Below are 25,895 nucleotides of genomic sequence, written 5' to 3' on the forward strand. Positions count from 1 at the left end.
TGAATTAGTTGTTAGAAAATGGCTGACATTAATTTGGACTGGCAAAAGATAAAAATGTTTTGTTTTAAAAAACAAACAAACCCAAAACCAGAAACTTGTCCCAAAATGAAAGTTAGCCATACTTTTGGAAAAGTTAGCTTACCTCTTTTATCAACACCTTGAATCAGAGAAGCAAAAAGTCTGAAGAGAGAGTAATCTCTAAAGCCGTGGGCACATGTACACAAGACATTTACTGCAGCGTTGCCTAACTAGCTCCACAGTAAAGTCTGTCTACACATGCAGCCCTACTACACAGTAAACTAATTAACTATGCTATAGGTTAGTACTTGTAAACACAGCAGGGTCCTGAGACTTAATCCTTTATGGACTGTGTTTATGTCAGTGTTTGAGGACTGACTGATGTAGAAGGATGCCTGTGGGACAGGCTTGCCCTTGGAATAAAGGACTATTGTGTTTTAAAGACTTTGTGAGCTAACCTGCTACCGTTACCTGGAATAGAGGATCTATTTACCTCATTAGCTAGTGTTAAGGAATCTAGTATTATATCAACCTAGCTTTTTACAAATGAAGATAGTGACAAGAAAAAGCTGAAAACACACAGAAGAGTTTGTTTCATTGTAATGAGCTAGCATTTGGAATAATCTCTGTACCTGCTCTTTGGCAGTGAGCCATGGACCAAATACAACTGGTATTCCCAGCATTCAATGTTACATGTATAAAAGTGAGCTTAATGCTCCTGTTTCTTTAAGAGGAAAAAAGCTGTAGGGAGGACTCAGTGCAGAGTCAGGAGAGACACGTGACCACAAATGGCCAGGTTTAGGTTGTATATAAGCCCAGGTCCTGATCTGGGCAGGCAGTTTGGTCCTGGAGGCTAATGTGAGAAGAGGTCCTGAGCAGACTGCAAAGAGAGACTCCTGACCAACATCTAGAAAGCCTGTGGGTAATACAGCCATATGGCTGGGGTAACACCGGTGGTCTAGGGTGGGACTAAGGTTTTGCATCCCTATGATGCTATAATGGGTTTTATACCAGGCAAAGAGACTAAGACATGATTATCCTAAACTAAAAGCAAGTTTATTGAACCCTAACAGATACAATTCTAATTGAAATTGGAGTAGCAGTAGCAGTTAAAAATGTTAGGTTTGTAGCTAGTCAAGTCAGAAGCTCACCACCCTGAAATACTGTAAATACAACTTTACTGGTTGATCAGACCTTGAAGTCTTGTGGGGACAGGACAGGATCTTGGACCAATGACAGGATCTTGGACCAATGACAGGATCTCTTCAGGCTTTCTTCAGGAGTGTTCTGAGCAGGCGTCCCAATTCCTGTCATTTATATACCTTATCATTACTGTGTTATTGTTAATACATTAACATAAGCTCTTCCCTACAATACATATTAATAAGCCTGTTTCTGCTTGCCATATATGATTATCTGTAACTGGAATCTTCTAGTAGCCAATACCTTTTTATTCTTAGGTTAGTTTTGCTATTGCTAAATTTCCCTTTTCTCCCAAGTTCCTTATTTTAGTTGGCCCAATTCCTGTTTTGATTTTGGTCATCCAACCAGGATATTTCCAGATCTTCTTTCCCTTTGCCAAGGATGGGTCACAGTCAGGGTGAGCTGTCTGCCAAATCTCTGCTGGGTTGCAGCTGGTTGAAGTTAAGAATAAGCGTACAGCAAATACATATATCGGTGTCTTGCCAGGCACTGGTACTATTAAGCTGGGACCAGAAGCCTCTAGTTCCCAACAAAGGTGAGGTGGAAATCTCAGAAACTGGTGGTTAGCGGGGAACTATGGGGAGGAGGAGGAGGTCCCAGCAGGGCCAGGAGCAGAGCAAGAGGCCTGGGAGTTAGGCCAAAGAAGGGGCTAGAGCAGGGGTAGGCAACATTTTTTGGCCGGAGTGCTGAAAAAACCACAATGTCTACCTTGAAAGGTGCTGGAGTGCCGACATGCCGGAGCCTGGAGCAGCTGTTTGCAGCCTCCCACCTGCAGATGGCCCATGGAGCAGCAGGGCTTGCAGCTTCCCAGCCACCTGCTGGGAGCAGCCTGGGCTCTGTGGCCGGCAGCAGCTGCTTAGAGCCCAGGCTGGCAGTGGTGTGCCAAGCAAAATAGCCTTGCGTGCCATGCTTGGCATGCATGCTGGGGGTTGCTGACTACTGAGTTAGAGAGTCCAGGACAGGGATGGACAATTATTTTGGGCAGAGGGCCACTTACTGAGTTTTGGCAAGCCATGGAGGGCCACATGTCAGGCAGCCAGGGGCAGATGCATATTAATTTCTTAATTTTTTTAGGGGCCCTGTGGGCCAGTTAGAATGGCCTGGCGGGCTGTATCTGGCCCACGGGCCGCATGTTGCCCACCCCTGGTCCAGGACCTAGGAGAGGCCAAGATGGATGGGGTTACAGAGCACAGTGCTCAAAAAGAAGCATAGAAGGGGCTCAAGAGCCCAGGTCCCAGGGAGAGGCTGAGATGGATTGGGCTAGAGAGCCCAGGGTAGGACCAAGACTGATGTGGAGCTCTGGGCCAGCTGGTGTGAATGACTGGTTGGATTAAGAGAAGAAAGTTAAAAGCTCCCAGAGAGATGATGCTAGGGAGGGAGGGAAGTTGAGAAGAAAAGCAACAATAAAGCACTGTGGTGAAACCCTTGCCCTGGACAGAAAAGAAGGGGGAGATATTTTGATTGTTGATATTTTGCTATTTGGTTTAGTCTGAGATGGCTGTAATAAGCATTAAAGTGCACACATCTTGGAGAGGAGTGCTCCATGCTGGACACAGTGTGGATCGAAGCAGCAGAGTTTTGTCCCTTCTAAAACACGATGGAGAGCAGTGCATTCTGTTCCTCTGGGAATGCTATACTAAGGGCAAATGAAACCTATGGCTTCTCTCTCTCAAGATGTCCCCACTGAGGCAGGTTAAGAGGCTTGCAAATGAAATGATCTGTCAGCAAGCCTGAAAAAAATCGCAGCCTCCTGACTGGCTGAAAGAGCTCCTTTTAAATAGAGGTATTTCCCACCTCTGGGGGGAAAGGGGAGAGAAGGGTGAAAGACAGCAGAGGCGGATCCACCCCCTCAGTCAAACTGGAGCTTACCAGGGGACCTCTGGATGACGAGGGAGCACTCAGCCTGGAAGAACCAAGCCTGGCGGTGGGGTCAGGTGGGGGGGGATTTGCAAGCACAGACTGGCAGTCGGCGACCACCTGCGGATGTCGCTGGCAACATTGTCGGTGGCTGGTGGCAATTGGGGACCACCTGCAGACACCACCGTCAGTTGGGTGGGGGTGAGAGGCAACCACCTGCAGGTACCACCAGCAATGTCGGTGGCACTTTTTGCAGGGGGTGCACCGCCAAACTCATGGGGTATACGTGCAACCGCGTGCACCCCCTACACATCACCAATGACTTGTAGTTTGGGAGACTGAGGGATTTATGCTTCCCTGTGTGACATGCTCTCTCAAGAACTACAAGTCCCAGAGTCCCTTGTGTATATAGATGGGGAGGGGAGGGACAAAGCACCATATAAGCGGGGACATTGATCCCAGGGACAATGGAAACCGGTGTTGCTGGTAGGATTTACAGGGCCAAAAGTGAGTAATGAGCTAGGCCTGGTGATTTAAACATTGCATAGAGAAGAACTGAAACAGGAATAGGGCTACTGCCTGGAAGGAAAGGACATTTCCTTCTTTCTCTCTCTCTCTCTCTCTTTTTCTCACACACGCACACACACCATGTCTGGCTATAAATATAAATCAGGCAGCCAGAAACGTAAGGACGTAAAACAAAGGGAACTAAAAGAAGCTAAAGAACACCAATCAATCCTCCAGTTTTTCAAAATGGATAAGGCCTTTCTCCAGTCTGGCTCAGGCAATATACTGACCAGGGAAGTAGATGAACAAAAGCCAGATGGAAATGATTTTAATATAGAGACTCTGTGGCAACTGATAATGAAGAAAAGCTGCCAGATGCATCATGTGACTCCAATCTAATGCTTTCAAAAGATAGTCAGGTAATATCACCATTAGCAGTGCACCACTGTGTTCAGAAGTACACGCACACCAACTGCTGAAACTTCCTTAGCCTGATGAAGGGTTTTTGAACCCAAAAGCTTGCTTAATAATTGTTTCCCAACTATTTAAGTTGGTCTAATAAAAGATATCAGATTCACCCAAAAAAACTTGTCTGCCAGACTTCCAATGGAGAACAGCTACCAATGGACTGGCTTGTTTGAAGTCCTACCAATCAAGCACTGCATTGCTTTCCATGTTGGTTACTTTCTGAAGGGAGACAAAAACAATGCAGTATCATGGCAAAATGTGAAGGGTATCCACCAAATGTGGAAAAAATGGCAAAAGCTATATAATGAACTTCCTGAATATGAAAAGAGCATAGAACATAAAACTTGCTACTGCCAGTGGAAGTAATTACAGCAGTCATTGTCAGGTGGACAGGGAGTGGACAGCAAGGTTCAAACAGTGGTGACACACAGGAGGGCACGTGCACCCCCTGAGAGCACTGGTGCACCCCCTCACAGCCAGTGCTCCCTGCTTAGGTGATGGGCTCCCTGGGGAGATGGTTGCTGAGTGGCTGCTAGGGGGGCACATGCCAGTCACCCATGGGTTCAAAAACAAATCTTAACAGAAGGATGGAAAGAAATATTGGAAAGATTGTTGGATGTTACTTTATATCTTGCTTCAAGAGGTTTAGCATTCCAAGGAGATGATAATCTGATAGGTGACCCACACAGTGGCAAGTTTCTTGGAACTCTTGAATAGCTCATCATGACAGCGTCACTTGTGACCATTTGGCCAAAGTCAAACAAAAGCAAACAGAGGGCGAAATGATGCAAGGACAGGCTCATTATTATTTCTCATGAAGAGTCAGAATGAGTTTATTGAATTATGGGGTAAGAGTGTGCAGAAGGCCATCTATGCAGAGACAGACAAGGCCATTTATTATTCTGTCATATGTGATTCTACTCCTGATGTCTCTCACCAAGAACAACATGTGTTGATATTCCAATTTGTAGTTCACAACAAAGATACTGGTACATTTAACATTAAAGGGAAGGTTTTTTGAGTTTATCAACTTTGATTTTAAAAATGGAGAACAGATAGCTGAAATGCTAATTCCCAGCTTGAAGCATCATAACGTTCCTCTTGATGACTGTAGAGGTCAAGGTTTTGATAATGGCTCTATTATGTCACGGAAAATAAAAGGTGTTCAGGCCTGCATTATGTCCAAAAATGAACTTGCTGTGTATTCTCCTTGTGCTTCCCATTCACTAAATCTTGTAGGGGTTAATGCTGCAGAAACATTAACATTTGTGCAGCAACTTTTGTGTTTTTCAGTACTAGCACTCTGAGGTGGAAGTTTATAATAGAAAAGATATACTGCTCACTCCACTCTGTCAAACACATGCTGGGGTGTACGTGCTGATGCTATCCGTCCACTCACAAAGCATCTTCCAGGTACTCTGGAAGCACTGGAATGTGCTCTTGAATTAAAATTGCCACATGAAGCTCAATCACAACTGGAAGCACTGAAAAGGTACTTCAGCTCATCTTCGTGCTTTTTATTGGCTACATAGGCAACCGGTGCCTCCCAAGTCTAGGGGAACACTAGCAGCCAATTGCCGAGCCAGCTGCAAAACCAGAAGTGTACTTCTGGTGGCACTTCCAGTTTCGCAGCTGTGCACCCCCTGGAAGCTCCAGCTGATCTCAGGGGGTGCACGTGCATCCATGTGCACCCCCTATGCATCGCCAATGTTTGGCTAGCTTCTGGCACAAGGTTCTTTCAAGTATTGATGACAGAAAAAAGATTTTACAAGCCAGGAGAATCTCTCTTGAATCAGAGGCAGCTCTCGTTGCTGGTATTATTGAAGAAGTAAAACAACTTGGAGATTAATGGCCCAAAATTCTACAGGGAGTATGTCTTGTAGCAGAAGGCATGGGAATTTTGCCACAATTACAAAAAAAGGGAGGCAAGAAGCGGAAAAGATTTCATGAAGACACAGCTGGGGAATCAGGTTCTACCATCTCTGAAAATGATCCAGAATCTTTATTCAGGAGGAATGTTCTTGATGCAACTCTGGACAACGTTATCTATGGATTAGAGCACAGATTCAAAGCAAACAATGATATTTATTTTACATTCCATTCAATCCTAAAATATGTGACACCACAGCCTGAGGAACTGGATGAAGCTTCTAAGTGTCTACTTCACAGGTATCCTACAGACCTTTCTGAGAATTTTCCTTGCAAAATGTTGCATCTGAAAAAAAAATCTTCAAATCTACTTTTGGAAAAGAGTATGAACTACCCCCACATACCTTATTCAATGATATTTACAAAAAACAACTGCAACTAGTTTTCAGTGAAGTGTGCATAGCCATATGGTTCTTTTGCACACTGCCAGTGATTGTAGCAGAAGCTGAAAGAAGTTTCAGCAAGCTAGCACTCATCAAAACCTGCATGTGTTCGACTATGGGACAAGAATAGTTAAGCCATCTTGCTATTTTGTTTATTGAGTGTGAACTTGCAAGAGAAATTGACTTCGGGGAGAGAATTCATGATTTTGCAATGAAAAAGGCCAGAAAAATAAAGCTTTAAAGTGAATTGATCTATTTGTAAAATGTTTCCAGCCATGTTGGTCTACTTGAACAAAAACATCAAAACATCAACTGGATAATACCATTATTAAGACCAACGACCAAAAAGTTACAAAATAGTCAGCAATGTAGAATGTAATTTCAGAATTAAAATACAAAATTTTCTTTCATGATTCATGAGATTTTATGCATGTGGGATGGTGTGTGTGTGGGAGGGGGCCGACCTTACAAGCTTGTAGGGGGCCCAGAGAAATGATGCTTGGGCCCTGGAAGCAACAGGTAGGACTACTGAAGTGAAACCAGAAATAATTATTGCATTTTATGACACAAACAGAACCCTCGTAAGTGACAAATGCCAAGATCTAACAGAAAAAAAATGATAGAGCTGGTGAAAGTATATCAACATTAGGATGCATGGATGAATACATTCATGCAAACAATTTCTAGCTTTCTGTGCTTACCCTCCCTGTCCCCTGAAAAAGCAAACAAACCTAAATGTATGTGAAGGTTGACAAGCCAACTGTAAAAAGCATGACTGGTTATTCCTATGAAACTTGGATCATGCATATTTTGAGAATAATAAGGCTTTTGACAACACCCTGTGAAAAGTGTGTGACGGGAAGGGACTGGAACACAAATAAGGGAAGAAGCAAAACAATGTTATGGTTGTGCTGGTAAATACAACATGTACTTAAACATGCTCCATCCCCAATAACCCTTTTCTATGGTAGAAAATGTAATATAAACTATGCTGGACTATTGTGGGGCATTGTAATTGATAACCATTCTAAATCCCCACATATAAGCTATATTTTTAGCCTTTTTCAAAAGAGGGAATACTATCGGTCATGCTGTATCCTTAGCATCTTGCTGCAAGATGGAAAGGCTTTTTGGAAACTCAAGCAACAATTCATGTTCTGGCTCCAAATAAAGCTAGCTTGAAGTCTTGTACTGTAAATTGCCTATTAGCTTTTAGGGACGCAGTCCACCCTACTATAAATCATGTCAGCAATGTTGTTTGTAATTTCAAGTCAAACCTAAACTTATCTACACAGAGAGATTCTTAAGAAAGAGTGTGATCCAATGGTCACAAATAGTCATGTTGTGGGTTTTTGTTTTGTTTTGATTAGTTTTCATAGGAAAGAAAAAAATCTTACTAAAACTACTGAAATAATTCAGGGAAACCTGGAACATTACTTCATATACAGTTCTTGGTCTTGTCCAGTGCAATTTATAGTGAATATGTTAGGGAGATGACATATAAGCCACTTTAAAGCAGAAATTCAGCAGCCCTTATAGTAAAAATAGTATTTGATACAACAGTAGTAACTAACTTACAGCAGTACCAGTGAGTTTCATAAGACTGTTTGTACAGTAAGTGATCCTGATGCTCCAGAACAGGAAAAGGTTGCTAATACAGCAACACCAGACAATACAACACTGCTCCAGATGCTTTGGTGATGGCGACAAGACATTATCTCCAGAAAAAAACATGATCCATTTTTCAGCTTTGATTTTTAATATGGTGTATCTTTAATGAGATAACGCCTTTGTGACTTTTAAAAAATTGTCCTGTTACACTGTCCTGTTAATGCCTCATTGTTAAGATCACTTGCAGCAGTGTTTCTCAACCCATGGGTTGCGACCCAAAAGTGTAGGAAACAAACTTTAAAATGGTTCAACAAACTTTAAAAAATGGACTCTCCTTTAAATGAGAAAAAGTGGGAAATGATGGCTTTTCCTTTGCAAGCTGGCAGATCTCCAGCCTGCAAGGGGCTGCTTGGGGCCTCCCCCTGCCCCACACACTGGGGGGGGCTGGGGCCTGGGGACAGTGGGTTGGGAGTGAGGGGCACTGGGTCAGGACTAGACATTGATGTTTACAGATCGGTTCTGTTACATAAAAGTTTGAGAAACACTGACTTACAGTATATATGGGATTATGTAACTTGCTGGTATTATGATAGTTGGCTGCTGCAGCTGTATTACATGCATGGTATTTTCACTGGCAGTTCTGCTGAACTTTTGCTTACCACTGGCTTATTTGCCATGTCCTTATATTGGAATTGGGCAGTATCTCTTTAAATGTTTTGCAAACATTTTAATAGTTCTGAGTAGTCTTTGTTTAGAAACCTACCAAAACAGCAGTATATATTTGTAGCTAGGTTTTGCCTGTTATTTAAAGTGCAAAACCCACAAACCTTATGAAACCTGAAACTTTCTTTAGTCTTCATGCTCAACATCTGAATTTTGTTGAAATGGATTTACAAACTTTCTGATAGTATTTGATGAGTTACCCAATATTCGGGCAGCACGGGCCAATACCTAGACTGTGATCTGATCAGTCTCTTACTCACATTAGGTTATATACAATTTTTGTTTGTGTTTTTGTCTTCATGCTCCTGTACTTGCAGGAGAGAAATGCATTGAATGTAAAAGGCAATTATTTATTCACCGCCACCTTGTCATTACAATGGAGAGTGGTATGCTCTGGTTCATAAAGGGAAGGAAGAATCTAGAATATATATTTAAGATTACTCTTACATTTTTCAATAATTTCCTATGTAGAAATGTATCTTTTCCCCCTTGTACATTCATGGAGTATAGAATGAAATAAGTGCAATAGAACATTCAGGTATTTCTAGACTTGTTATCTAATCCCTCCTCAGGCTTCTCCTCATATGATCTCGTTGCAAAGAAGGCTAACGGCATACTGGACTGCATTAGCAGAAGCATTGTCAGAAGACTGAATGAATTGATTCTTCCCCTGTATTTGGTATTGGTGAGGCCACAGATGGAGTATTATGTCCAGTTTTGGGCCTCCCACTAGAGAGGATGTGGACAAACTGGAGACAGTCCAGTGGAGGGCAACAAAAATGGTTAGGGGGCTGGGGCATGTGACTTATGAAGAGAGGATGAAGGAACTGGGATTATTAGCCTGTAGAAGAGAAGACTGAGAGGAGAATTAATATCAGCCTTCAACTAGCTGAAGGGTGGAGCTAGACTGTTCTCAGTGGTGACAGATGACAGAACAAGGAGCAATGGGCTCAAGTTGCAGCAAGGGCAGTTTAGGTTATAAGTTAGGAAAAACTTTCTCACTAGGGAGGTAGCAAAGCACTGAACCAAGTTACCTAGAAGGGTGGTGGAATCTCCATCTTTGGAGGTTTTTAGGACCAGCCTGTACAAAACTTTGCCTGGGCGATCTAGTTGGAGATAGTCTTGCTTTGAGCAGGGGTTTGGACTAGATCAGGGGTTCCCAACCTTTTTAGGCGAGGACCGGCAAACCGCAGACTGGAAGTGACCGGCATGCTGTGGGCAGGTAGCCAACCCAGGGCTGGCTGTCAGTCCGCAGTATGCTGGTCACTTCCAGTCCACGGTTTGTCGGTCTGTGGTCACATCCGGTTCGGCAGCCAGCCTTCCTGTGGACCAGCAGCCAACCCTTCACGCTGGGCCGATGACCTCCTGACATTCCTTACAGCCCAAATTATCTATGATTATGCCTAGTCTCCATCAGCACCAACTCTTCTTCAAGTCATGATGAACCACTAAATACATTCTGACTTCCTCTTTATTCCCAGCTGTTCCTGTGCAGTGCCTTTCTTTGCTGTTTCCAGTGATTCCTGTTCCTTAACCAGCCTTAAATGTCTGTTTAATGGACAGATGTTTGGCAGGCATTCTCCATCTACTTGACAGCTTTCTTTTAGCTCATCAAGCATTGGACAGATTCCAAGATCATCTTTGAGTGGGTGTTGTGGGATGGAGGGAGAACACTCTTGTCAATAGCAGTCTCAATCAAAAAGATGTTTAAAATGCTCCTTTCAGTGGGTGCTGATGGCTTCCCTTTTCTTGATCATGTTTCTTCCATCCTTCAGTCTCAAGATAGCTGGTCCCTAAGTGCTTGGACCATGGTTGGCTTTGGTGAGTATATATACACTAGCCAACTGCCAGCCAAGAATGACGGGTGGAGGGAAGCAGGCAGGGGTGCACTCCCCCATCTGGGCCCGCTCCCCCCTTCCCTCCTCCTTGGGGTCCAGGCACACTCCCCCCTCCCCGCCACAGAGGCATGGGGAGGGGAAGAGCAGGCCCGGGCCCGATGTGAGGGAGGACCAGGCCTGAGGGTGGGGAGAAGCCGGTGGGGAGGGGGGCAGATGGGAGGAGTGGGCTCGAGGCTGACATGGGGGAGAGAAGGGCAAGGGAGGGGAGGAGGAGGCCCACTCCTCCCCTTCCCCTGCTGATGCTGCATCAGGCCAGGCAGGGCCCACTGCTTCCCCTCCTTCCCACCATGGCAGACTGGCTTCTCCCCACCTCAGGCTTGCTCCTCCTCCCTCCTCCCCTGCACAGGGCCTGGGTCCACTCTTCCCCTCCCCCCTCCACCACTACTGCTGCAGCATGCCCGCTCCTTCTCCCACCTGCATTGGGCCTGCTCCTCCCCCGACTGGCACTGCATTGGCCCTGCAGGCAGCAATGACAGGAGGAGGGAGGAGCGGGCCGAGACCAGCGTTGGTGGCCATGCCTGACCACGCTCCCCCCCACGCGCTGCCACTGCCACCTCCAAGGAGCAAGTGGGGGGCAAGGCCAGCCCCTGTTCCATCGTTGCCACCTGCTGGGAGTAGGGCATGGGGGTGAGGCCAGTGCTGCTGTGCCACCAGGGAGCAGAGCGGTGGCAGGGTGAGGCCAGCCCCCCCCCCCCCCACTCCTCCCACATCCCCTATGTCCCTGCCATCATGGTGGCACTCTGTCACACCACCAGTTCCTGGCCAAGCACTTATTCGCACTCTGACTGGCTGATTCAGCCAGCCAATCAGAGTGTGAATAAAGCGTTATGGACAGATGGACAGACAGACAGAGTACGGCTTTGATAATATTAGAATACTGAGCAGTGCTGGGCTGTGGGACCAGCCTAGTGAATTATATAAGTCATGAGCCTTATTCCTCTGAATTCAATTCATACACAGTTTGTACTATGTATAAGTAGGCACAAAAGTGATACTCACAGCGTGCTTATGGCATGCCTGCACTGAAATTTTCAGCAGTTAGGTTTGGGTTCAGAGTCAGACCCATAGCAGTCTTCTGTTCCTTGCTGCCCTCTTCCCTTATCCCCCTCCCCAACCCCCATGCAGCTAGCTCACTTTCACATTGTGGGGAAGGAACACAGCCTGAGTGAGGTCTGACGCTAAGGGAGGACAGGAAGAAACTGGGGAGGGGGGGCAGAGGGCAAGGGGACTACCCGACTCCCCAGCCATTATTTTCCCTGCTGTAGCAGTGGGAAGAGGATGACTTCAAGACAATAAACCAATAATTAGATTCTACACCTGGAAAATTAGAATAATTTTTCCATATACAGAGTCTAATTATTGGGGATTGTCTTATATGCAGGGTCTTCCGGTATTTGAGTCAATGTGGTGTATGCTTTTTATGCACAGCCATATCATTTTGCACTAATGCTTCAAATACACATTTATATGTACTCTAAGCATATCTGGAGCTGCATCAATACAAATAATGTTTTAGTCAAAAGTCTCATAGCTTGTACACCCGGGTAAAGAATAGGTTTTATATGCAAATGCTTATGTCTAGCAATCACAAAAAGTCATATTTAAAAATCACATTGTTAAATATCAATATTGCAATACATGTTTCTATTTCTAACATTATGTATGAAAACAACTTCCTGAGCAAACAATGGTATGCTGTGGGTTGTTTTTCCATGTTTCCTGATGGTTGTAAACTGAATTTCAAACACCTGGCAGAAAGCCATAAGAATTCATTACTTTTGAGTAGTCTAAAGGGAATTATAAAACAAAGGAAAAGAGGGCTGAACTTATTTTTAAATTCTCTCTTCACATACTTTGTTTTTCTTTTATTCTGGAATGCTTTTACTTGGAGTAAGTCTGAACATACAGAAAAAATAGTTTTATAGAATTATGAATCGTTCTCAAAACTGAAAGGTCTTTAGAGCTATGAGAATAATGAAGCACCTTTCTTCACAGCCTGGTAAAGAAGGAACTGTAGTGTTTTCAAAATATACCTACTATAAGGAAAACAAACTTACAAAATGTGAGGATCTCCAGGAGCTTTTCCTTAAGGTCAGGCACAGACATTACACATAAATTGATTTAAGTGATCAGAAACTGGTTTAAACATGTAACAGAACAGACATGCAGTGCACATAAACCAGTTTCCAAATGGCTGAAACCGGTTTGAGATAAACCTGGTTGAATGTATGAGACTTAACTGATTTGGCTCAAACCTGTTTATGCATTGTTTGTCCCAGAACCTTTGCTGGTTTGAGTTAAATCAGAGACCCCCAGCATCCTGGCATGCTCTTTGGGCAGGGCTCTCTGCTCCAGCCCAGCTAGGCTGTTTGAGCCCGAGCAGGGACCAGCAGGGACTCTGTTCCCTGCACCCCTGCTGCAGCAGCGAGGTGGGAGTAAGGGCAGACCTGGCTTGGGTCCCTGTCAGTGGCACAGGGAGGGCCAGTTCAGCCTGGGTTGGCCATGCCCCCCCCAGCACAGCTTCCCTGAAGGCAAGGGCCAGCTCGAGCATGCTCTGAGTCTGGCCTGAGCAACTGCAGGCATCTCCCCACATTGCCTCAGTCCAGAGAGCATGTTTGTCTGGTTACAAACCGGTTCAGCCTGGGCAGGCTAGACTAACCTGCAAAGGTTGAATCAGTTCAGGCTCCAGCTTTTTGAATGTCTGTCCCTAGCCTAAAAGAATTGTTCTGTCAAATCAGTGTGCATCCCTTTCCTCTCCTAAAGCATCCTTAGCTTCTGAAAGTGAGAGAGCACATTTTTATGTCTCACTGGGACTTACTTGAGGATCAACAATCCCATGATTTTTTTTTTTAAATAGGTTTAACATGTGCACTGACTGTAGATTTCAGTCCTTACTTGAGGCAAGGATTTTTTTGGTGATACCTTTTATTGAACCAACTGGGAGAGATGTTAGACAAGGTTTCAGGCACACAATGCCTTTCTTGTCTGTCCTTCTCTCAGACCTAAGGAAAGGCATTATGTGCCCATAAGCTTGTCTAGTATCTTTTCCAACTCTACCATTAGTCTAATAAAAGATATCACCAAAAATTCCATCATAACCACAGCATCACTCCAACCCTAGCTCATTTTCCAGGTTATGACAGATGCTATTTACAAGATGTCCAGGTTAAATGTCTCTTGCTACAATAATGCTGTGTGTCAGTTTCCCTATCTTGTACACTAGGGAATGGGTAATCAAGGTAATGATGAAACCAGTTGAATATATTGACACATCTGGGGCCAAGTGGATTCAAGCCCCAGCACTTGAAGACTCCCTGTTGTTTCTCTGATGGAGATGGACTTTAAAGAAGCTCCAGTGTAAACAGACTGGTTGGAAAAAGTAGGTAGAAGGGAAGGTAGAGTGAGAAAAACACATAAACTTGAGAGAGAACAGCCATGGCTGTTTACATGATTGGGACTCTGCCTGGGAACTGGCCTAGGCATTTTGGTCCAAGGATTCTGCCAGCTGTATTGCTATTGAGTGATAAATGGGGTGGGGGGGGAAAGTTGAATAAGAGTCCAGGGTAACTGAACAGGCAAGATGTAACTCATTTGATAACCCCATCAGACCACTTGGGACCTTGAGCCAGTATGTAAGCCACAGTAATCTGAACTAGCTGCCTACAAATTCCAGGGCAGGGCTGAACATGGACTGTGGAACTAGGGGCTGGGCCATGTGTGGTCCATTGGGGCAGGTGTTGTTCATAGTTGTGTTGGACTACATGTGCACCAGCCATGGCTGGGCCACATGGTTCATGTAAATGGGTACTGAGCAATCTGTCGCTTGTGAAGATGGGCTATATCCATCGGGATCTACAGTTTTAAAAAGGGAGGTGTATGTGGTGTGGTCCATTATTATATACAACCAGCACTTATTTTTCTTCAGATTAATAGAAATGAGAAACTTTACTCTAATATGCTAAGGGCCTAGAGCTATATTATTCAGTTAAGATCAAAGCAAATACAAATATAACTACTGGAACATGCATTCATTTGCTATAGCATGCATGTATTAAAAAAATGTAACAAACTAAGAAGAATAATTAAAACATGTTTCTCCTCTAAGCCTGTAGACCTTAGAACTGAATGTACATCTAGAACATAAGGAATGCCATTAACTGGTAAGACAATAGGTCCATGTTGCCCAGTCTCCCAGTGTCACACGGGCAGAGAGTGGAGGCTGAAAGAGGGTAAGCTGGGTATGACCAAGGCTCCCCACCCCCACCTTTGTTCTTCTCTAATCTGTGGCCTTCAACATTTAAGGTATAGTAAGTTCTAATTCAGAGGCTGTATCCTTAACCCCTGTCCTCAATAGCTACTGATGCCCCTTTCCTCCAAGAATTTGTTCAATCCTTTTTTTGAATTTGGCTAAACAGTCAGCTTCCACAACATCTGCTGGCAATGAGATCCATACTTCAATTGCATTTTGTGTGAGAGAGAACTTCTGTTTGGTTAATTTTCAGCTTACTCCCTGCTCATTTTATGATCACGTTATGATTTTTTTCCCCAGATTCCTAAAATGCAACCCAGCCTTCTTGAATCAGGCGCCCACTACTTCATGGAAAGTTATAGCCACACCTCAGTTAATGTTTTTTGCTAGAGTTAAAAACAGTGTAATAGGAACTGCACTGAGAGGAGCAACGATCAGACAGCCCAGTGGCAGATTAGGTGGCCACCTTTTCCAAACTGGAAGGCAGAAAACGTGCCCTCGACCCCGTCCCCTGCCCCGGCTGGAGGCATGGTTGGACTGGAGCTGAGCGGGCAGGGGTGGGCTGCCCGCTGAGGCCTTGGGGCTTCCAAGCCTTCTACCCTTTCCTTGGAAGCCCTGCACTGCCTTTACATCCCCTGCCCACCTGGCAGCAATAAGAGGAACAGCTGCATACTATTGCCACCTTGGCTGCTGCCACAGTGTCATGGGGCTCCCAGGGGAAGGGCAGCAGCAGGGAGCCCTGAACTCACAGCAGTCAGCCTGCATCTGCCCCTGCCCCGTGCACAAATCTGGGAGGCATGTCCCCACACCATGCTCCCCCAAGGAGTACATGCCCTTCCCCAGTCCCCCTGGATGAGCTGCCTGTGGCTCTGTTCTGCTCCAGCCCAGGGGCCCCATGTGCCACCCTGGCTGGGAGGGACTCCCTCCCTCACCATGAGCACCTTGATCTACCGCCCCCAGCCCCATATACTTACCTGTAGAGAGTTGCTCCTCATACTGCCTGGCTGTTTCCTGTCCATGTGCAGGTGTGCACGGGTGTGTGTGATGCCCCCTGCATCTAGCTCCCAGCAGCCCCTTGCAAGCTGGAACACTGCGAAGCTGCAAGGAGAAACCCGGATCCTTACACACTGCTGCAGATCTGGGACAAACAGTGTCTTGGAGTCATGCAGCCTGGTGCTGGGACTATGATGATCCCATTCTGGGCTGTCCCACCCAATTAGGGATGAGTGGTCACCCTAGTGGTGGAAGGAGTAGCTTGATTACTGAGACATCAAGAGCATTAAAAAATAAGACAGAGGGTAGTTAATGCATCTAGAAGGCAGAGTCAAAGGAATCAGGTGGATTATAATGAGCCATAAAGTCAGGTGGTTCCCCCTCAGCTGACTAGAAATGCTGCTGCCAATGTCATAGGCAGACTAAGGTTTTTGGGTAGATGTGGTATCTTTTATTAGACCAACTAAGTTGGAAAAAATGTTCTTTGCAAGCTCCGGGGAATAAAGAAGTATATTTCGCCCCAATAACTCTGCAGAAAAAGACCTAGTTGGGGGTGGTCCTGCTTTGAGCAGGGGGTTGCACAAGACCTCCTGAGGTCCCTTCGAACCCTAAATTTCTATAACTTGTAAAGAACAATTTCCCCAACTATTTAGCCGGTCTAATATGCAATTCCCAAACTCTGACTGATTGCACACCACCAGTTTAAAATGCTGCAACCTTAAGTACCACCAGCAAAATGCTGTCATATAACGTAATTATAATAAGTCTGTTCAGCAGGACAGGTTGTCTGCATACCACTGGTGGTACCTGTGCCACAGACGGATCTCATAAAAGATTACATCCTGCCAAACGCCCTTGTCTGTCCACGTCCTTAGCCCAACACGCCTGCCACTCTGCGCAGCTTGGTTTTAAGTACTGGGTGGAGCAGGAATCAAAGAGGGTGCGACTGTACCGCTCCCTCCCCCCCATAGCAATAAGAGCCGCGCTGGGGCAAAGACCTGTCCCCAGGGGCAGGGGGGCGGCACCCCAGCACGTGGCGCGGCGGCGGCTGGAGGAGGGGCGGGCGCAGGATGCCGTAGGGTGTTGGAGGCTCGCGCGTGACGTCACCCGCAGGGGGCGGGAGGCGACCGCGGCGGGGCCCCTGCGGCGGGGCCCCTGCTCATTGGCCGCTTCCCCTTCTCGCGGTGGATCCCTCCGGGCTTCACCCCGCCCCACCCTTTTCCAACCAATAGGCGCCGGGGGAAGCGAGCACGTGGCCCTCCCTGGGGCTGTACGGCCGGCCAAACCTCGCGAGAGGTGGGGTGGTGACGACGGGACCGGCCAGGACGGGATATGGCTGCAGGCGGCCGAGGCTGAGGAGCCAGGTACGGGCGGGGCCCGCGCCCCTTCCTGCGCCTCTGGTCTGTGATCCGCGGGGCGCCGGCCCGGAGCCGCTTCGTCCGCGCTCCCGGCCCCGGCGGTGCTGGAGCTCTTGGACCTCCCCTCGGCCCCGGTTTTCCAAGCGTCCCCCTGCGCGGTGTCCTGCAGCCGGAGCATCGACCTCGGACGCGGATGAAGGTACCGCTGGGTCCGAGCCCTCTCTTTTTTATTGTTGCCCCGAGTCACGTTTTGCAGCAAAAACTGAAAATAAAAGAGACGCCGCTTTGAAACTTGTCTCAAGCAAATCATTGGGGCGGTGGGGACAGGACGACTCCGTTTTCTTTCTCTGTGGGTTCAGACCCAGTTGGAAGGTGACCCCGTTTCTAGCCAGCACTGAGCAGATCGTAGTCAATCTTATATGGGGCACGGGAACCTGGTGAGAAGCACAGGCAGGCCTTAGGGTGGGGGGAATCCAGGTTTTAACTCTGTTTGTTCCAGCCCTGTGGCCTGTCCCTGCTTCTCACCAGGTTCCCGTGCCCTGTGTAGGATTGGCTGCAACCTGCTCAGTGCTGGGGAGAAATGGGGCCAGCTTCCCACTGGGTCTGAACCCTCAGAGGAAGAAGATGTGGGTCATCCTGCCCCCTGTCCCAATGATTAGCTTGAGACACTGCCACTCTTTAAAGTTTCAATATGGTGTGTGTTTTGTTTTTTGTTTTTGTTTTCTGTGGAAAGTGTTACTTTGGGCAAAATAAAAAAGGGTTTAGACCAAGCGGTACCTTTGCCTGTGTGCAATTATGCTTTTGTTGCAGGAATGCCAAGCACACGTTTTCCATGTTGTGTTCCCCTGCACAGCTGGCATCCTTTAGTCCAAGGAGAAAAGGCATGGGCTGTTTCTGTTCTACTGTGGTCATGTTTTCAAAGCCTCTGAGAATTTGGGATGATAAATCTGCCACGTTTCTGGGTATGTAGAGGAGTCAGGCTGGGAGGGATCTCCAGAGATTGTTGCCGAACTGCCAGCCTGAGGCAGGATCATCCCTATGTGCTTTATCTTAAGCAAACATTTGATAATTCTGCAATCGGTTAGAAAGTGTGTTTTTATTATGGTTGAGGGAAAGGTAAGAATTAAGTGAAGACAAACTGGAAAAAATGGTAGAAACTGGGGGTTTGGTGTGGTTTTATGTCTTTCAGTGCTAGTTCTGTAACATAATTTGGGTAACAAATGTTTGTTTTTATGGTTTTGAAATCATCTGTGCTTCTGGTTCACCATCAGGAAGTACACAAAAATAGCCATGTTAATTTTGACTTGGTTAATGTCAGCAAATGAGGACTCAGCATTTGCCATAATGAAAAAAAGCTTGCTTTTAACATTTGAATAAGGTGTAAGCCAAGTAACTAACTTATTCTTCTTTTTCTGTCAGGGAGCTATACAGCTAGAACACTTCCTAAAAACCTTATATATTGCAGTAAAGCATGCGAAAGTAGCCAGCAGTTCTAGAGAAAACTGTTCCGAAATAATGTCTTGCTAACTTTTTAAATGGCAGCCGTGTTTTAATTTTCAGTTGGTGTTTTTCTCTAAGGTATTTGTTTATTCTTTCTGTAGCCATGTTGACATTTGGTGAGTTGCATATTGAGAAAATCTTTTTGTTTTTGTATAAAATAAAGGCTGCAATTCAGTGTTTTTTGACAACTCAATGATGATAAATCAGTGAATAAAAGACAAAGTTTTTCCTGTTTGCTTGGGTTTTTTGTTAGCAGTTTGGAGAGAAAAATCTTTGAACTTTAAATCTTCCAACAGGTCTAGGTATAATGACATCTGCAAAAATAAGTCTTTCTTTAAACATGCAACACATGTATATTTTTACAAGATTCATTGTACAGTATTTCAAAAAGTGAAGTTACTGAATCTAACGTTAAATATGATGTGTCATCATATAATGGCGATCTGCTCTTCAGCGGGGGGGGAAAGTTTCTCTTGATACCAGTGTTGTCATAGGGAAAATAATGTGTCCTTTTAAACTGAGGTATACGATAAATGTCACATTTATTCAAGCACACCTATTCCTCTGACAATTTATAGTCCAGACAAATGCCTCCATTTGGGATAAGTAAAAAAACTGATTTTCATTCAGTATGGACTCTTCAAATGTCTGTGAAATGGCAAAATGGCTATTTCTATTATGGCAATATAAGGGGTGAAGGAGTAGTGGTAGGGGGCTATGCTCAGTACCGGGTCACCCAGGGCTGAACACTGGTGGTATAGAGCAGGGTGGCAATCCTGTCATCCCTTCCTCTCCCCCTGCTGCAGGGCCAAGAGCTGCAAGCTTAACCTTCCCTCACCTGCTGCGAAACTGGCATTAGCTCTTGGCCAAGGATCTGGGGGAAGGAGAGTAGAGTTGATGATTGGACTAATGAAGCATTCATCCCTGGGTAAGCCTGTGCTGTGGCAGATAAGACTCTAGAAAAATTTCTCTCCCTTCATTCTGCCACCGTGAAACAAGGTGTGTGTCTTATTTGTGTAGTATGTGAAAAACACATCAAACCTTTGCTGTGGTGATGTGCTATACAACATAACATTGAACACAGCCTTTCAAACTGTTCCCACACTTCACCATGTTTCTGGTTACTATGGAGGCAACTTACAGGTCGGGGGAAGGGTGTGAACAATTTTTCAAGGCTCTTAACTGTATTGGCCATGATGATTGATTTAAAAGTCACGTGAAACATTGAAGAAAACATGGGGACAGAGAGAGCCCACTGGATTATCTAGTCCACTCTATTGCCAGAATAGGATCATTAAGAATATAGATTCTTAATGATATCCATTTTTGCTAAGATTGCAGAAGCGTTTGAATGATCTCTCTACATAACTTTTTTGAAAGGTTGAGAATTTGAATGAGGGCTTTCCATGATTGGTCTTTTCCCTAAAATTTACTTTTAGGCAGCTTCTTTAGTTGTTTTGGAGATTAATGACCAAGCAGACAGTTTAATTATTGAAACAAAATCTTTCTGCCCTTTAGACAGTGCTATAGCCAAAGGGATTGCTCTTTGAAACTTGCAGTTGGCTTAACTGTACCCTCATCAATGATTGATGCCTTTTTATTTGGTGTGAAAATATGATTTAATAAAGGTATGGAGACTGCTTAAACTGCTTAAAACAGTGGTTTTCAACCTGTGGTCTGTGGACCCCTGGAGGTCTCCAGACTATCCAAGGTGTTTGTAAAAAAATGATTGATTATGATCAGTCAAAAGTTCATGAATACTCAGACTTACAGTTCAAAGTGGTCCACATCTCCATTCAGAATTTTTTAGGGGTCAGCAAATGCAAAAAGTTCGAAAACCACTAGCTTAGAATATGTGAATTTTAAGACTTACACTTGGAGCTATGCATTTCAACATAGATATGTGTATGTGGGCATAGCTCATTTAAATTGCACTGATTATTGTTCAGCACACTTGTATTTTATGGACATGTAAAATAGCATAATTTCCCAATGTAAGATCTTAGTTAGATGCAGTTGAGTTTTATAGCCAAGTTAAATAAAAGGTAAAGTTTTATATATCATAAATAGAATCATAGAAAATTAATGTTGGAAGGGACCTCAGGACATCATCTGGTCCAACCCCCTGCTCAGAACAGGACAGTCCCCAACTAGATCATCCCAACCAAGGCTTTGTCTAGCTGGGTCTTAAAAATCTTCGAAGATGGAGATTCTACAACCTTTGTAGGTAACCTGTTCCAATACTTCATCACCTTCCTTGTGAGCAAGTTTTTCCTAATATCTAACTTAAACTTTCTTTGCTGCAAGTTCAGACCTTTGATTCTTGTTGTATCATCTCCCACCAGTAGTGGACGGGTCATTTTTGACCTGGAGGGATGTGGGCAGTGGGGTTTCGCAGGGCTCGTCCTCGGGTCCGCACTGTTCAACATCTTCATCAGCAACTTGGACGAGGGGGTAAAAAGCACCCTGTTCAAATTTGCTGATGACACGAAGATGTGGGGGGATGCAGGTACGCTAGAAGGGAGGAATAGGTTGCAATCATACCTAGACAAGTTACAGGGGTGGGCAGATGAGAATAGGATGGGATTCAACACTGACAAGTGCAAGGTGATGCACCTCGGGAGGAAGAACCAGCACCATACCTACAGGTTGGGGAACTCCCTTCTTGTCAGTACAGAGGCAGAAAAGGATGTTGGAGTCATTATTGATGCCAAGATGAACATGGGCCGGCAGTGTGGGGATGCAGTCAGGAAGGCCAACCGCACCTTGTCATGCATCCACAGATGCATCTCGAGCAGGTCCAAGGAGGTGATACTCCCCCTCTATGAGGCACTGGTCAGGCTGCAGCTGGAGCACTGCGTCCAGTTCTGGGCACTGCACTTCAAGAGGGATGTGGACAACATGGAGAGAGGGTCCAGAGGAGGGCTACTCGCATGATCGGGGGAGCTGGAGAGGCCCTATGAGGAGAGTCTAGGGGACCTGAAACTGTTCACCCTCCGCAAGAGAAGGCTGAGGGGGGATCTAGTGGCCTGTTACAAACTAGTCAGGGGGGACCAGCAGGCATTGGGGGAGTCCCTGTTCCCTCAAGCACTACCTGGAGTGACTAGGAATAATGGTCACAAGCTGGCAGAGGGTAGATTTAGGCTAGATATCAGGAGGTGCTACTTCGCTATCAGGGCGGTTAGGATCTGGAACCAACTTCCAAGAGAAGTGGTGCAGGCTCCTACCCTGGGGGGTCTTTAAGAGGAGGTCAGATGAACACCTTGCTGGGGTCATTTGACCCCAGTACTTTTTCCTGCCATGGCAGGGGGTTGGACTAGATGATCTGCTCAGGTCCCTTCTGACCCTACCAACTATGAAACTCCATCCTCTTTGGAACCCCCCCCCCCCGTCTTCTCTTCTCAGACTAAATAAGCCCAGTTCCCTCAGCCTTGCCTCATAAGCCACATTCCCCACCCCCCTTACCATTTTTGTTCCCCTCTGCTGGACTCTCCAATTTGTCCATGTCCTTTCTGTAGTGGGAGGCCCCAAATGACACTACTTCTAATGTGGCTTTACCAGTGCTGAATAGAGCGGAAGAATCATTTTCCTTGGTTTGTTAGCAACGCTACTACTACCAATTCAACCCGGCATTCTGTTAGTCTTCATTGCACAAAGGGCACACTGTTGGCTGATATTTATCTTATTGTTCACTGTAACCACTCTCCTTTTCTGTAGAGCTGCTGCTTAACCTGTACTGGCACACGGGATTCTTTCATCCTAGGTGCAGGACTTTGTGCTTGTCCTTATTGAACCTCATGAGACTTGTTTTGGCCCAATCCTCACATTTGTCAAGGTCTCTCTGAATTCTAGTCCTACTCTCTAGCAAATCTATTACTCTGCCCAGCTTAGTGCCATTCGCAAACTTGCTAAGGGTGCACTCTGTACTACTTTCCAGGTTGTTGATGAAGATATTGAACAAAACCAGCCTGACTCCTGAGGCACTTCACTTGATACCAGCTGCCAAGTACACTGAGCCATTAGTTACTACCTTTTGAGCGTGAGAATCCAGCCAGTTTTCTGTCCGTTTACAGTTCCTTCATGTAACTCATACCATCTTAGCTTCCTTGTGAGAATTGTTTTTGGAGACCATATCAAAAGCCTTGCTATAGTCAAGGTATATCACATCCATTGATCTCCCCACATCCACAGAGCCAGTCATCTCCTCAGAAGACAGTTGGATAGGTCCGACCTAACTTGCGTTTGAATCCATGGTGGCTGTTCCTAACCACCTGCTGCTTCTCCAAGTGCTTAGAAATGGATTACTTGAGGACCTTTTTCAACTCAATATATCATCCTTTAGCTGGTTCATGTTCTTTAGTGCCAGCATTTCTCTTCCTGACAGCTGCATGGTTTTTCTTTCCACCTTCTTCCCACCTTCCCTCCCCCACCCACTTCACCCCATCCACAAAAATCTACAAGTGGGAAGGAGTTTAATAGTAATGTTGAGTATGAAGGTATGAGGAAAGAAATTCAATGAAATTGCTCAATTGAACTGTTTTTTATTTTCATGACTTGAATGATTGCCACTGCTTTTATTTTCCTTTTTTAATATATTTAATAAAAATAAAGAGAAGAACTTTAAGCATCCTTATCAACAAATAATCTTAATCTGCAGATTTGAAGTTAATCATTTGGTCTAGTTTTGTTATAGTTCCAGTTTAAGTGAAAGTACTGTGAAAATACTGCTGAGGAAGTAGGGAGCTCTGTTGCTCAGGAACACAGTAGCTGTTGTGATCTGCATGGTTTTGTAGTAATACAAGTCAGCAAAATGGCCCTAATTTTGACCCTGGATGAAGCATGGTTAAAAGCTGGAGCCCTTTTGTTACAGCTGTATTGCTACAAAACCATGAGAAGGGATTCTGGTTTTTTCTGTTTAAAAATGGCAAATTCTCTGATTTAAAAATCCAAAATTCTCATTAAGAACCCAAAATTTGCATTTTTCCACAGTTAAAATGAAATGCAACTATATATAGGTATCAGTTGAACGCAATGTTTTATTGATATATTTACAATTCCAGAGTAGTTTGGAAGCCTACCATTGCCTCAGTCACTATACATAAAACATATTCTAAATACTTACGTATTTTGGTGTAAGGTTTTTTTTTTCTCTTTCATCATAGAAAATAGGAGCTCCACCTGCCCCGTTCGCTGTCCAGGATGTGGGTCCAGCTGCGGCTGTCCCCCCTGCTGCTTTTGTGGCACTGAGTATCCCTGATATGCCAGTGCCCTGCCCTTGCCCCTCCTTCCCAAGCCACAGCCCCTTGGCCCTGCTGGTGCCCCTCACCCCCAACCCACAATCTTCCACTCCCATAGCTCTTCTGGTGTTCCTTACTCCCAACCCACAGCCCCCTGGCCTGCCCAGCTCTGCCAGAGGGGGTCACCAGCCCTCGGGGCTACAGAGCCAGGTTTTGCAGCCCTCTGCCCATCTGACCCTCAGTTGCTGTGTATAAGAGGCAGTGGCTGCTGCAGCCAGAGCGGAGCATGGAGCTTGCCCCCTCCCCCCTTCCCCACCACTGCAGGTGGCATGGCTGGAGCTGAGCTGAACAGAGCTTGTGGGGAACAAGGATGGATGAGGGCTGCCTGCTGTGGGGCTTGGGGCTCCTTGCCCTGCTGCACTGCACCTGGGGGCCTTTGTTGCCCAGCAGGCAGGACCGGGTGTGGGAGGGTGGATAGGCTTTGCGCTATGGCTTCTGCTGGGAGCCCTGCACCAACCACGCTGCCATGGTGAGGTGCCCTATGCCCACCTGGGAACAGTGGGAGTAGCAGCACGGAGTTGTGCCCTCCACTGCTGCTGGGTGGACAGGGAAAGCCTTGCTGCGGGTGCATGGCTGGTGTAGAACTCCTGGTGGTGGGAGTACCAAGCCTCTCTGCCCTCTTGCACTGGATCCTGCTTGCTTGGCCATGGCCATGGAGGCCCCTGAGTTTGGGCAACAGGGTGTGGAACCCTGAGCCCACAGGGGCAGTCTACATCCTCCATTGACCCATGTGCACAGATATGAGGGGACACATATCCCCTCCCGCCATTTACCCCCAGAAGGTCGTGTAGTGTTGGGGAGCCAGCCCCTGCCACCCCAGGCAAGCTGCCTGTGCCTCCCTTCCACTCCCCCAGCAGGCCCCATGACCATGCATTTCCGCCCTGACAATGCAGCACCTCCAATCCTGTTCTGCTCCCTCCCTTGCCGTGGAGGTCTCAATCTCCACCCCTCCCCACCCCGCAGACTTACCTGCAAGTAAGCCTGGGGAGCTACTCTCCACCACTGCCTGGCTGTAGGTTGCATGTGTGTGTGCTTGAGTATACATGCACTTGGCGCCCTCTTCCCCAGGCAGTCAGTTGCAGGCTGGAACTCAGCCAGCCTACAGGGGGAACGTGCCATCTCGGCAGCCAATTGCAGTGCTTACTAAAACAGCCAATCAGCGTGCTCTGCACAGACAGAAGCGCCGCCATGATGGGAAGGACTGGAATGGGGGGCGAGGCTAGCAGTGCTGGCCTTGCCTCCAGCCCCTCAGTCCCTGCCATCATTGTGGCACTTCTGTATGTGCAGACCACTTTGGTTGTTTTGGTAAGCATTGTGATTGGCTGCTGAGACAGCTAGTTAGTCTGAATAAAGCTCAAAGATACCATCATGGAATAGGGATTATAGCTTCTACTTATGTACTCTTTGAGACAATGTAGTCATGTAACCTTTTTAAAAAAGTTTTATAAATAGATTACAACAGACCATGGACTATTATTAGGGGCCCAATCTTATGGGATTCACAGAGGCTCTTCTATAGATTAGTAAAGATTAAAAAAACCCACTCTACCCAGTGAGACTCAGTGCTCAGTCTAGAAGATCCCATTAAGCTACAACCTGGATACCTGACACATGGAAGATATATTAGCTGATTTAAAAGAAAAATGGAATTTTCATATTTTCCCAAGCAGGAAGCAACTCTGATCACCTGAAACCTGAGATCCTGCTCCTGCCCTTGTTTCAAGGTAATTTGTACCATCACAGATTCTCACACCTCCTGTGAGGGGCTCTATACTAGCTATGACTGACCGCCCAGAGTTTTCCATCTATTGACTCCTCTGTGAAATCCTATGAAATATGAACTTTCTTTTCTGCCTAGGAGACCTTTTACAACCTTTTCTCCAATGCCTGATGAAGGGTGT

At 45.9% G+C, this 25,895-nt stretch overlaps 1 protein-coding gene and 1 long non-coding RNA gene across 7 annotated transcripts in view; one reads left to right on the top strand and one right to left on the bottom strand.

Moving 5' to 3' along the window:
* Window positions 1-1,088: 1,088 nt before the first annotated feature.
* On the bottom strand, window positions 1,089-17,015 carry LOC149874958 (uncharacterized). The gene is made up of 3 exons (XR_016438850.1): window positions 16,647-17,015; window positions 15,821-15,944; window positions 1,089-6,099 (listed from the first exon to the last, which is right to left on the bottom strand). It is a non-coding gene; the product is annotated as an uncharacterized LOC149874958 (long non-coding RNA).
* A 71-nt stretch (window positions 17,016-17,086) lies between these two features.
* AKAP11 (A-kinase anchoring protein 11) overlaps window positions 17,087-25,895 on the top strand; it is a 62,100-nt gene continuing 53,291 nt past the window's right edge. For 5 of the 6 annotated variants that reach the window (XM_090025129.1, XM_090025147.1, XM_090025165.1 and 2 more), the window contains exon 1: window positions 17,156-17,396. The gene's annotated coding sequence lies outside the window, so the exon portion shown is untranslated. Of the gene's footprint in view, window positions 17,397-25,895 lie in introns of all 6 variants that reach the window. The other variant, XM_090025137.1, reaches the window with a different exon arrangement.

Source organism: Crocodylus siamensis, chromosome 1 (genome assembly GCF_052110815.1).
Source record: "Crocodylus siamensis isolate JL-2025a chromosome 1, ASM5211081v1, whole genome shotgun sequence".
Lineage (NCBI taxonomy): Eukaryota > Metazoa > Chordata > Crocodylia > Crocodylidae > Crocodylus > Crocodylus siamensis.